Below are 13,553 nucleotides of genomic sequence, written 5' to 3'. Positions count from 1 at the left end.
CATCGGAATTGGGCTTATAATATATCGTTGGAAAGATCTTTGCAGGCCCCATCAAACTACACCACTATTGGACCCATATCATGGACCAACCAAACTGGATTAGCTGTTTTCTTAAAATAAAGTTTTCCAAAACAGGGAGAAGAGAAAAGAAATAAAACTTTCCGCAACACTAGACCTTTCCACACTTTTGTTTCATTCGATTATGATTCGACGTGAAAGGCACTCATCACTGGGTTTGGTTTTGGGGAGACACAAATGGGTGTCTACAATGACTGTTACAAAACATAGGTGTATCTCAAGGCTTATGGTGGCTCCATACCTCCTATAGAAGGAGATAGACATTGGCTTAAAGTCCAATGAAATTTGGACCCACCTGCTATTAAAATTGGACCTGGTAGGCCAAGAAAAAATAGGATCAGAGATCCTTTTAAGCTACCCAAGAAACCAAGAACACAATCTAAAAGTACCTGGTATGGAGATGATTTGTAGCTTATGTAAGATACAAGGCCATAACAAGAGAAGGTGCCCTTACAAAGGCACAATTACTGTCCCAGAGCCTGCACCTACAAAAGGAAGAGGAAGACCAAGGAAAGAGCCCCCCTAAGAAGCTTCAGCATCCTTCTTTGCATCTGGATCTGCACCACAACCATCTGAACCTGCATCATAACCTCAACATCATGCCAATACTGCTCATCCCACACTTCTAGGCAGAGGTGGAAGGTTATACTAGGTGGCAGAGGTGCTAGAGGTGGGACCGGTCAAAGGGGAAAGGGACCTGGAAGAGGCAGGGGAAGGGGAAGACATCAGATGCCATCTGGAGTTGGGGTGCTGTAGACACCCATTTGTGTCTCCCCAAAACCAAACCCAGTGATGAATACCTTTCACGTCGAACCATAATCGAATGATGTGAAAGTGTGAAAAGTCTAGTGTTGCGGTTAGTTTTTGTTAAAATTCTTTCTTTCTGTTTTCGAAAACCAACTCTATTTTATGAAAACGTCCATTCCAGTTTAGTTTGGTCCATGATAAGGGTCCAATAATGGTGTAGTTGGATGGGGCTTGAAAAGACCTTTCCAACGATATATTATAAGCCCAATTCCGATGGATAATGAGGAAGTTATGGCCAAAATACTAAACTGGGCCCAAACCGGATTTTACCTACGACCCAATGATTATGAGGAGGGTCCAAAGGTTTAATCCTATTCCTAAACTAATTAGGATTAATTAGAATCTTCTATAAGTTTCTAAAATATCTTAATTATCCTTTTTTGAAAAGATAAGATTAAGGAATTTGATTTAAATATAAACTTTCCTTTTTTTATAAAACTTTCCTTTTTTAAAGTCCTAATTCTATTCGGATTTAAACATGTTCAAAGACAGTCAGATATTATTTTCGTGCCTCATATTTTTATCCAAATTTTATATGTTTGGATAGATCTTGAAATTATCTTTTCAATGATATAATTATAATAATAATTCCGAGCTATAACGGAAAAGATATGAATAAGATATCAAACTCTATCCAAAACTGACACCGTCTCACTATTTCGTTCATATCTTTTATTCTACAACATATTTTAATCTGATTCTAATTGGATTAGAAAGTAGACTTCAAGATCTTTCCAACGACATCTTATTCATCTTATTCCGATTCCTGGATCAAAATATATGATAAAAACAAAATCCGCAAAAACTGCTGTCTACGAGTTTTATTTCGATTCGAATTTGGATTCTTTTCTTAATTCTTCGACCCTCTTTTTTTCCTATAAATAGAGGTCATATCTCCCCTTTTTCAATCACCAACTCTCATCAAGATTTTCTTGATTATTCTCTCTCTTTTCCAAACTTTGTTTTCACATACAAAATTCCACATTCGCAAGATCTAGATACACCTAGCCATATTCGAAGTTGCCTTCGCCCTAGACGTGAAAGGTTTAATTTCTGAGGGTTTGGTCCCAAATCTCTCTTTCAATTATTTAATTTAATTGTTTTGATTATTATTTTCCTTGAAGTTACTAACGTGTGTATTTTGTTATTAGAAAGAGGTACGAGGCATCAAAGTAAGTACTTTAATTGATTTATGATGTAGATGTCATGTTTATATTGTTATTATGATATTCCTAGTATCATGTCTAGGATATTTTTAATATTAAATATGATTGTTATGATGCTTCCTATGTTCTTCCTAATATTAATTCATGTTAGTATCATGTTAGGGTTAAAGATTTGATTTTTATTGCTTAGTGACATGCTAGGGTTTGTTATTAATCTGGTTAGTATCATGCCTAGGATCTTACTTTTATTATTCTTTAACATGAATATTGTTATAATTATGATTATTATGATTATTATTAATTATGATTGCTATGATTATGATATTCGTTATTGTTCATGATTATTTTAGTTATAATTATTATTGATTATTATTATGTTGCTTGATACATATTATATTTATTCTTTATTGCTTGATCACACCTTTTATGCATGTTAAAGGGAATTTGTACTTGTAATCACGCTTAATAAGATAATTAATAATCTTGTTAGGTTAACTTTGATTATAATTCAAGTGATCGCCAATAATAGATTTTTTTGTGCATTAAATTCAACCAACATAGATTAAACAGGTTTAGGGTTAAACCTATTGATTGCATGTTAATCAGAAAGCGCACATGAATACGATCAGAATAAAGTAGAGGCCTATTATTAGGGCAGGTTCAATCTCTTTTAGGTTGGATTTGTACCATCATCCCCGAACCCTTATTTGGTTCATGACCTTATGGAGTTGACGATCTCTTGGATCGTTAAGGGGTGTAACCTTTATCCTATGAATGGTTTACAAGTTCCTTAAAAACTTGTTGGCGACTCTTTTGCTCTATCTTCTTCTCTTTTGGACGCCACCGTACTTTAGTGTATGATCACAGTGGGGTTCAAGCTAGTGGGATTAAAGCTTGAAAATATTCCCTATAGGTGCTCTTTGATGCAGAAGGCTCAGTTTTAAACCAAGTGAGCCTTTTTATGTTATACATCAATCATGTACTTAGTTTTGTTTTTTTCAAATTAGAAAACCTACTTAATTTCATTATGTTGTTGTTTATAGGTTCCCAAACTAAGAGGTAAAGGAAGACCAAGGAAGCAGCAGCCAACATTGGGTACACAATCAAGCCAAGCATCCACAGGGCACCAATGTACACAGTTGGAGCTTCATGGAAAACAAACCGAGGCACCAGTCCTTTGTGTGTGTGTGTGTGTGTTTTTTTTTTTTTTTTTTTGTCTCTAGTTGTACACAGTAGGAATTTGTAATGACTTTCACATTCTAATTTGGGATTCAAGTGTACTAATTGTCTCAGTCTCAGTTTAAGGTATACCCATTTCAATTTTTGGACAAATTTGTACTTTGAATAAGCATTTTGGATAAACAGCTAAGTATCATGTTTAAACTTTGAAATGGCATTGCATTTGGTATGTTTGCACAACATTGGAAAAGAAACTACTTTATTTCATTAATTCAGCTTTGTTACATCATTGTAAAAGAAACATCACTCATTTAAGCATAAACATTACAACAGCAAACATCACCCATGACACCAACAACAACAAAGATAGGGGTGGCAAACAGATCAGGTCTGGTCATTTTCGTGTTCGGGTCATTTCGGGTTCGGGTTGAAACCCCCCAACCTGAACCTGATCTGTTTAGCATTTCGGGTCGAAATTCTTGACCCTAACCTGATTTTTCCGGGTTCGGGTTGGAAGTTGACCTTAATTAAACTGATTTTTTTTAAAAGATTAAAGAAAATTATATACCAATAAAAATCATAAAAAAATAAAAAAATAAAAAAAAATCAATGCAAGTTGAATATAAATCTGTATATCATAAATTTAAATGTCTTAAATTTACAACCAAAACTTCAAGTAAGGGGATTTGAAGCTTAAATTTACAACAAATGTTAACTTCTCAAAATTCTTCACATGTCGGTTAGTTCGTTGTTCTTTCCTACAAACAATAACAAAAACACCTTAATAAATATTCAAATCATTAATTAAGATTATATAAAATACAAAATCAACTTTCAATAATATGTACATGCAATTCCAAAACAAATCAAACCATAAACACTACGGGAAAGTAGTAGAAAGTAGATGTAGCTTTAATTTAGCATGCAATTGACAACATAAATAGTCATCTTAAAATAAGAAATATCAAATCAAACAAGTAGATCTAGATATTAAAATACAAGATAAGTACATCGAGATATAAAAAAAATAACAACTGATGATGAATTCGAAATTAAACAGCAAATGAATTAAAAAACAAACGAAAATTAACATGTAAAACACGGAAACAAAAACGAAAGCATGTAAATAAATTAAGAAGAAAATTACCTTGAGATGAAGGAGAAGGTTAAGCCATTAAAGGAACGCGTGTCGGAGTGTAGGATTGAAAAAAACGACCGAAGGATAAACGAGTGAGGCAATGAGACTAGGAGAGAGAAAGAGCTAGCACCGACTGTTTGAGAAGGGAGAATGTGAGGGTTTTAGGGTTTTTCTCTTTTATTAGGTGGCTTTTTGGGCTTGGGCTTAAGAGTGATATCTGTTTTTTCTATTTGTTTTTCATTTATTTTATTTTATTTTATTATTATTCGGGTTAGATGGGTCATTTTCGGGTTGAAAATTTCAACCTTAACCTAACCCATTTAATTATCAGGTCGGGTTCGTGTCGACCCATCTAAGTTTTTGGGTCAAAAATCTCAATCCAAACCTGCTATTTTCAGGTCGGGTTCGGGTCGTGTTTTCGGGTCAGGTCAGTTTTTTCCAGCCCTAAACAAAGATACATTTTTCTCAGTTTTCTAGCACTTGTTAAGCTGTAATTGCAGCTCTTCAATTTCTATCTTCATTCCATCAACAAGCTCTGTTAATTTATCCTTCTTCAACTGCAATTTTTTATCTTGTCAACCTTCAGTTTCTGTTCAAACTCTAACTCACATATCTCTGTATCCTTCTCCATAATCTTCATTTCCAGATCCTCCATAAGACTAGTGGTACTTATCCACTTGAACGTCTCACATTGCGTGTCCTACATTACAAACTCATATTCATTCCCCAAATATAATTATCATAAAAAAAATTTTAAAAAAAATATAATAACAGAAGGATTAAGGAAGGATTAATTAACTCACCGGCCAAAGTGGACAACCATAAAATTTCATACCCATATTTGGACCACTTTTTACAATCCTCACCACAGAAGCCTTACCACACGAACACATAATTCTAGGGTTCATCTCCCTTCTCGAATTAATTGACCTTCCAGAACCACCAGAATGGGAAGATACTCCCCTCTCAGACATATTAAATAACTTAAGATTGTGAGGGAAAGCCCTCCCCCCTTTTTCACACTCATCATGCCCTCCCCCTCCCCCCTTTTCACTCACCATACTGCCAATATTTTTCCCATATTCCCCTAGTACATCCGCACTTCTTTTATTCCCAATCATCAAAGGCACGTTGTTCTCAAAGGTATCCATATCCATCACATCCTCATTCCTCCTTTTTTGAACCACCCTTTCTTTCTTCTCTATGACAACATTAGTAGTCATACCAGTTGTAGGGAATATTTCAAGCATCCTACACTTGAGCCCCACTGTGATCATACACTTAAGCATGGTGGCGTCCAAAGGGAAGGAAGCTAGAGCAAAAGAGTTGCCAACAAGTTTTAGGAACTTGTACCGTTCACAGGGTGAAGGTTACACCCCTTCACAATCCATGAGATCGCTAACTCCATAGTGGTCTGGAACCATGACTGGATATTCGGGGATGAAGGTACAAATCCAACCTAAAAGAGATTGAACCTGCCCTAAAAATAGGCCTCTAATTTATTCTTCTCATATTCATGTGCACTTTCAGACTAACATACAATCAATAGGTTAACCCTAAACCTGTTTAACCTATGTTGGTTGAATATTAATGCACAAACAAAACTATTATTGGTGATCACATGAATTATAATCAAATTAGCCTAAACAAGATTATTAATTATCTTATTAAGCATGATTACAAATACAAATTCCCTTTAATCCTGCAAGAGATAACGTGATCAAGCAATAACAATCATAATATCAAGCAACAAAATAATAACAATCATCATCATAATATTCTCAATAAAGCATAATGATATTAGCAAGATCCTAGGCATGATACTAACATGATTAATAACAAATCCTAGCATGTCACTAAGCAATAAATATCAAAGCTTTACCCCTAACATGATACTAACATGATAGAAGAAATAGGAAGCAACCTAAACATGATACTAGAAAGCAATAAAAGCATCCTAACATGATACTAGGAATTAAAATAAAATAAACATGCTTTCTAAAGATATAGCAATAAAACAACTTACTTTGTGGCCTCATATCTCTTTCTAATAACAAAATACACATGTTACTAACTTCAATGAAAATATTAAATCAAACAATTAAATTAAATAATTGAAATAGGAATTTGGGACCAAACCCTCAGAAATTATCAACCTTTTACATCTAGGGCGAAGGCAATTTCGAGCTTGGATAGGTGTGTCTAGAACTCGTGAATGTGGTATTTTGTATTTGAAAAGGAAAGGCTTAGAAAAAGGGAGAAAGAACAAACTTCTAGCTTGAGAGAGAAAAGAATTAGAATTATATGATTGTTGATGCTTAAAAAGGGGGAAATACGACCCTATTTATAAGGAAAAATAGCTCGAAAACGATCAGAAAGAGACCTAATCCCATCTGGAATAAAACTACCTCTGTTGCGGCGCGACAACCTTGTCGCTGTGCGACAGCTTTGTCGTGGCGCTCTAGTTCTGTCGTTTTGCGATGGTTCACGCGTTTTTTAAATACTGTACGGGATCCTTAATCTAATTAAATTCGATTAAATAACGCCCGTACTTATCTTTGGAAATCATATTTAATCTCTTTGAAACACTTGTTTTAATCCAAATAGGATTCTTTATTTTCATAAAAACATAATTATTAATCCTAATCCCACTAGAACTCAAAATAACCTTCTAGATTATTCTAGAAGATTAAACTCTATCCTAATAACTTTAGGAATATTAATTAATGGGTCCTCCACTAGATCATTGGGCCATATAAAAATATTTCAGGCCCAATTTAGTATTTTGGCCATAACTTCCTCATTATTCATCGGAATTGGGCTTATAATATATCATTGGAAAGCTCTTTTCGAGCCCAACCCAACTACAACATTATTGAACCCTTATCATGGACCAAAATAAATCGGAATGGACATTTTCATAAATAGAGTTCATTTTCGAAAACAAAAAAGAAAGATATCTTTATTAAAAACAACATCATCACAAGACTTTTCACACTTTAACTTTATTCGATAATCAAATGATGTGAAAGGTATTCCTCAATGAGTTTGGTTCTTGGGGAGACACAATTAAATGTCTACACCAGTAGAATGCACTACCCTCTCCACCACATTCTCTACCTCATTCTCCCTCTCTTTGCTCACTAAAGACACCATCCATGTCTCCTTCATGATCCACATTATTCACCAAAGAAGGTCTAAGAACAATATTACCACTATTCTCTGTAACAACAATCAATCTTGCCTCTCTAGATTTCAGGCTATGACACACATTTAGCTTAGGAGGAGTAAAAGAAGATTTCTTGCAGCACTACGTGTGCCAAGTCTAATAGCCTTGGGGTTGTTGTGTGAAACTTTGCTACCTAACTTCTTATTTGTCAAATTCTCCACCAAAAGTTTTTCTCCTTCCCTCTCTCCATCAAAGAGCAATGGTTTCTTTGGTGCAAGGATGCCACAAGAAAAGGTCCATATTGAAAAACTAAAGATTTCCCCTCCTCTCCATTTCCCTGCTCACAACAATATCTATCTAAGTGTCTTAGATGTCCGCAAAAGTAACAGAAGTCACCAAGCCTCTTGTATTTGAAACTAATCCATTTCGATACGAAATATTTTATAGCAATCCTCATACCAAGCCTCAAAGGTTTTGTTATGTCAAACACAATTTTGATTCTCATGAACTCTTACCATCCCAAAGGGTCCGAGTCATCATACTCCAAAAAACCACCAAGCGCATCACCAATCTCACGAGCAAAGGTAGCCGTATAATTCCCAAAAGGCACATGCATCAAGTAGTCTGACCCAAAAAGGCGATATGTCGAAAGAAACCTCTGAAGGCTGCTCATCACCATCGATGAATTTCAGCAAGAGAATTTGTTGGTTGAATGTCCAAAGTCTTTCTTCCAGAACTCTATTTTTATCCTCGTTATTGAAGAATTGGAATATGAACATATTTGTTACAATTGTTCGGATGGCTACTTCATCATGTCAATCTCCATAAGCCCTTCATCAACACTTCATAGCTTTTATATTGTAATATTATGGTTAACATCTTTCCCATTAGACATAATTCCATCCTAGTATTCCCGGTATCATGCCCCTCTCCATCTCTACACTCTCCAATTATTAGGTTCTCCTCCTCTGTAAGATTCATTTTCTCCCAATATTTTATCAAACCCTTCTCCATCTTCACACACAAGGCAAAAATTCAAAGAGAAGGAATAATAATTTGATTGGTGTTTCAATTAATTATGAAATCAGAGCAACAAGAGTAAAGTTAAACGAAACCAATTTGACTTACGAACAACGAAACCCTAGTGGGGACTTCGCAAACCCCTGCGCGAGGGACTTTTTGTAATTATGTTTATCAGGTGTGCTCAAATTTTGATATATTTTTTATTTTTAGGATGATATAGAATTAAAAATTAGTTTTTTTTTAATTTTTTTCTCAAATCCTGTCTTTAGACTTTGCTTTTTTTTAAAAAAAAAAATTGAGAATTAGAAGAAATAATAACTAAATTGTTATTATTAAATAGTTTGAAAAAGAAAATGCCAGCTAATACATGATTGAACTTTGCTTGTCCGTCACTAATTTGGTGTATTTTAATTAATGAAGGAAGTTTAGATGGGAAGTTAAACTGAACTGAACTCAGTTGAACTGAGCTGAACTGAACTGAACTGAACTGAATTGAGCTGAACTGAATTGAACTGAACTGAACTGAACTGGACTGAACTGAATATTTTATAAGAGAAGGAAATTAGGAGCTGAACTGAACTGAATTTCAACGTAAGAGAACAGACCCTAATTCGTTAAGGAAATCAGACACATGTGCCATCTTTAAAAATAAATTGTACCCAGGATATTAAATTGTGAATTACATTTTTTTTCTCCTCTAATTAAACTCTAATCCTGTGTAATGTAAATTGATAGCAATACATACTTTGGGTAATTCACATACATACAAAAAAATATTGTAAATAACCACTCGTTAGAGCACCTAAAATTGATTTTATTACCTTTTTTTATTTTAAATAACTAACCTTAGAGTATAAAAATTTAGAAAACACCGCCTCTTTACATTTAGTTCCATTTTTTAAAAATAAAAACATTTGATTTTCGTGCCAAAACTTGGTCTATTAAGGTTTTGGGGGTCACTTTGAATTCAATTTGGGAACAAAATTTATTTTAGTTTTTTTTTAATTGAAAATGCATTGTTTTTCATGTTGAACAATTACCTTGATTTGCGTATCTCTCAAAGTGAGGCATTTTCGATACTTTTTGTGGGTGTTTTGAAAGCCAAAGTGACCTCCCAAAGCCTTATTGACCTTGGTACAAACATGGATAACTTTTAGTTAAGAGGTGGTGATTTCTAATTTATTTTACTTTAAAGGGTGGTTATTTAAAATAAACAACAAAAGGGGTGGTAAAATCAATTTTAGGTGATTTGAGGGGGTGATTATTTACAAATTTATAGACATATATATAAATTGACTAGGATTATAGCTTAGTAAAATAAATTGACTTTATGTTACTTTTTTTTCATGTTTTGCACTATCTCTATTTTACAACAAATACAAAGTTTTGACTTTGTATATTAGTTATCTACCTAGTTTGACTACATATCTTAAAAATTTATATAGAAATTCAAAATTTGAATGTAAATCAAGTTTGATTGTTTACAATTTACATTGTCAAAAATATATGATTTTAATAATTAATGTATAAAAAAATAAACCAAAATGGTGTGCTAAAAACACAAATTCATTTTCGATAAGCAAACGAGGGGCAAAGCCCCAAAAAACATGAAAAACAAACAAACTATGGGGGAGGCAAAGCCACACCTATAAAATCTATACTTTTATATATTAAAAACTGTTCCTAAAACGTTATTTACCAAGTGGCACCCTCACTGTGTCATATTTCAACTATGAGCATATTCTAATGAAAAAGGTATATCATGATATTTGAACTCACAACCATAAAACTATGCATTAGAACTCTTACCATCTCATTTATTAATTGATCATGCTTTTATACTCTACTCATAAATATATATATATATGTATGGATTGGAACTGCAATCTTAAAAAAAAAAAAAAAAATTTGATTCTATTATTTGCTAATTATGCTCATTGAGGTAATAAATAAAAAATAATTTTAAAAAAAAAAACAATTGTTATAAATTAATTTTAGTTATTCTATTATTTTCATTATATTAAAAATTATGTACAAAAGACATGTTTATGTAATTAGTCGATCAATAGTTGTTCCATAAATAATTTATTCAAAGGTTTAATGAAAAACTTTTATAAATAAATAATTAATTAAAAATGAACCTATCTATTCAATGACAAGTGTTCAAAGTAATAACTTGGGGCATCGTCTGGGTCACACACTAGTTATTATGTAAAATACAACCTAAAGTTGAAGGGGAACTTGAATCAACTCTATCTTGTTGTTTTAACTAACTCTTTTATTGGCCAACAAATTTGCAGTGCGATTCTCTTCTCAATAAACATGTATCACCTTAACTTACCAAGTCGGATTAGCTACCAAATTTCGACAATTTATTATAATATGGTAGATAAATTCTCCACCATAATCATCATAATTTAACAAGGCCATAGCCACTGCTTGCTTAGTTGTCTAACTGAACTAGCAACTTAGATAACCCCATCCTTTGAACTAGTTGATAGGTTGTACACATGTCAAAAATAAAATCCTAACAAAACCTCCGAAAAATATAGCAGGTAGGGTAAGTAAGGTCGATTCCATAAAGAGGTGGCTATTTAGTATGACTTCTAAAGATTTAAAAAAAAAAAAACTATGTAACGAAATTGGAATAGAAAATCTAAAGTAATGAAAATAAGAATAAAGATGCCTAGGGTCATAGTTTACCAAGTTTATAGAGCAATTCAAAAAAAATACCATTAACATTTCAATTAATCAAGTATCTAGAACAATTACCAAGCCTATGGTCGAGTCTTAACGCTCTCGATTCAAAATATGCAGTACAATCGTTAACATAATCAAAATTGCTAATTGTAGGTAAGCTAAAGGTGATCAACATTGGCCCGACCTGTTAGCCGGCTCGATCCAACCCAAAAATAGGGCGGGTTTGGACAAGCAGAAAAACACACCCGAACCCGGCTTGAAAAGCCTGCTTTGGCTCGAAAAGCCCACTAATTTTTGTGGGTTTGGGCACGAGGAATTGTGTTAAGATCCAGGCCGGTCCTATTTTATATCACCTCTAAGGTAAGCATTTTAAAGTATGATCTTTAAATACAAACTCTTATTAACTGTAATTAATCAAACAATTATTCGGGTTGCAAGATTAACAATAAATACTATCAATTAGGAAAATCAACAATATTCAAAATTTTAATAACATCAATATAAGTCATTGTATAAACATGGATTTCAAAATTAAACCCTAACAATTAAAGTATTCAAATATAAAATAAATAACATAAATTAAATCTAATAAAGAAAGCATAATTAAAATAAAGAAATAAAATACCTCTATGAATTAAAGTAACAAACTCAAGAGCAATTCATGGATGAATATGTAGAATATCCTAAGAGAAACAAGGTCTAGAGAGAAACCTAAAACAATCGAATGTATAAAAAGAATAAAAGAAATAACAAAAAAAATAATAATCCCTTGAATATTTATATTATCCTAAATCCTAAATAAAAATTAAATAATATAAATAAAATCAAAAAAAAAAATTTATATATATATATATATATATATATATATATATATATATATATATATATATATATATATATATATATAAAGCTAAACTTTTAGCCAGGTCACGAAATAGCGACACTTGACATTCTAACTTTTCGCCAAATGTGGTGCCATCTTGGATAAATTTAAATAGACTTTATGTGATAAAAAAAAATCGTCAAGTGTTGTGCCACCTTGGATAGATTTCATAAGATGAAAAAATAAATTAGGTAAGAATTCTATAGGATAGAATTTTAGAATAAGATTATTAGTTTAGAGTTATATTTTTGATAAAATACTAAATAATAAATTTATAATTAGGTCATAAGACAACATCATTTAGCATTTTAATTTTTCGCCAAGTATCCACGTTGGATAAATATAGATTGACTTTATAGCAAAAAGAGTTAATTTAGAATTCTATTTTCAATCAAGTTGAATTATAATACGTAGTATAATTTTATCTTAAAAGTCCATAAACTACCCGGGCATCGCCGGGGCACAAAACTAGTATATATATATATATATTGAAAAATACCACCATCTACAATAGTCAAATTTTACATTACTACCTCAAGTGTTTTTTTTTTTTTTTTTTTTTTTTTTTTGGAATTGTATCATACCACCTAGTTTTGTTCAAAACACTAAAACTACCACTTTTCTACATGATGTCATATTGAGTCCCACTAACGACCTCCTTTTCATTTTCCCTCTCTCTTCTCTCGATTTCCCCCGTTTTTCCCTCTTTCTATCTCTTCTTCTTGCAAATTTTAATTCATTTCTCGCCTTTTCGCAATTTAGGGTATTAAATTCTGCAGTTATAACTTCAACCAATTGACAATTCAAAATCGAGGGGAAAATTCATGTGTATTTTGGGTTAGTGAAATCAAATTGGGGTTTTTCTCAATTCAAATTAGGGTTGTTTTTTAATCTTATTCATCCAATTAATGCACTTCCTCTTCAAAAAGGTTGCATAGTATAACGATGTGTACCAGAGTTGTGTGTCAACTTTGACTATGTCAATTCAAATACGGAGGGAGGGTAAAGCCTGTAAAAGTTACCCGTTTATATATAAAATGAAGGAGTTGTGTCTTCAATAAGAGCAATTACTAGATATATCAAGGATCACTATTATGGAGATAATAAGTTCGTTCTTTTGGGTCGTCATTATCTGTTGCTAGACTATGATCAATGATCTTTGGGCTAGTCAAATAGTCCAAAGCCTACTAGAATGGATTCTATGAGGTCACACAACAAGGGTATTGGGTTAAGCAAGTAAGAGGCCCATTAATGGGCCTCATGAGCAACTAACTAATCATGAAATGGATTGGGCTAGCATAGTTAGATGAGAATTAGGTTTTGGGCTTTTGACATGGGCTCTTATTTAGAGATGAGATCTATAAATAAGATCCATGCCTAGGGTTGCTTGCAAGCAGTCATAATTCACAC

The sequence above is a fragment of the Chenopodium album genome, chromosome 9 (assembly GCF_948465745.1).
Source record: "Chenopodium album chromosome 9, dcCheAlbu1.1, whole genome shotgun sequence".
NCBI classification, from domain to species: domain Eukaryota; kingdom Viridiplantae; phylum Streptophyta; class Magnoliopsida; order Caryophyllales; family Amaranthaceae; genus Chenopodium; species Chenopodium album.
This window is presented reverse-complemented; position numbering follows the sequence as displayed.